We start from the raw sequence: 1,285 nt of genomic DNA, 5'->3' as shown, positions 1-1,285 counted from the left end.
TGAACTAAACGACAAACTTAAGTATGATTAACCAAAGAATATGTTTTGATGATGACACATACATATGCATAAGTAATGACTGACATTTTTAACATAAAACACTCAAGGTCACTAATCCATACTTTATCTTGCAAATGACCAAGTCAAACATAGCTTAAATAATAGTTCAGCAAAATACACGGTCATGGTACGGTAGACCGCACAGCTAGCCATAAAAACCCAAACTGAAATGCAACGCAGTTTTATGAAAAAAATTTGCACGGTCGCCACCACGGTCAACCGCAGTGCGACCGCAGTTTTCTCTGTTACCATTTTCGACCAAATAAAGTTTGACTAGTTCCCGAAATCTATAATTCATGAAACTTTTCTCAACATGCTTAGAATAGATGTCTTCTCCATACTCAATTGAGTTTTGGTCATAAAAACACTAATTATGGTTAATTACGCCTAATGACATCTTAATGACAAATTAACCAAGATTAGGCATAACACATAAGTGTTAGTCAACAACTTGTGATCTTAATTCTTATCTAAATATCCTAAATATGATCATCAAGTACCAACACACTTAAGCCAATGTCACTAGAACAATAATTACTATTGAAAATGACTTAGTGATTAATTAAGGCTAAATGAGGAACAATGCTCTCAAGTATAACCAAATAATAACTTGTGATCCTAAAATACATTTAGATACATTTAGGATGGTCACCAAGTCCCAACTAGAGATTCCTCTTCCATTGTGCATGTGTTGGACATTAATGTGTGCTTACATATTAATCAAGCAATATGTTATATTGCACTTAAGCTTGAGTCATAAGTTGTACAAGTATCTATATGATTGATCCTAGAATAACTATCTCTTGCTATATGTGAGTATTACTTGCTACTTGTCAATATGCTTAATACTCATAAACTTGTCAACTTGATTAATATGTTTGCTATGTGCTTACTAGTTAGGATTCATGTAACTAACATACTCCAATAGATTAAGTGTAAAATGGTTCACAATGAAATTATAGTCAATTATCTATTTGGTCTAGTCTAAGTAACTAAGAGTGATTGCTTATTTAAGAATGACTTAACTTTAATGTCTCTACATACTTCATGATTATCTTATGGAGACATTGTTCAATTAATCTCTATCTAAACTCAAATGGAACATAACTTGTGATTAATTGAAACTAGGAAGTTAATGACATAGTGACTAGTCTTTATAATTGAACCAAAGGCATTAATGTGACTAACTAAGTCTTGACCAAAATGAGATTTCCCAAAATATCAA

Source organism: Rutidosis leptorrhynchoides, chromosome 10, assembly GCF_046630445.1.
Source record: "Rutidosis leptorrhynchoides isolate AG116_Rl617_1_P2 chromosome 10, CSIRO_AGI_Rlap_v1, whole genome shotgun sequence".
NCBI classification, from domain to species: domain Eukaryota; kingdom Viridiplantae; phylum Streptophyta; class Magnoliopsida; order Asterales; family Asteraceae; genus Rutidosis; species Rutidosis leptorrhynchoides.
The sequence above is the reverse complement of the archived record's forward strand: the minus strand, read 5'-3'. Positions refer to the sequence as shown.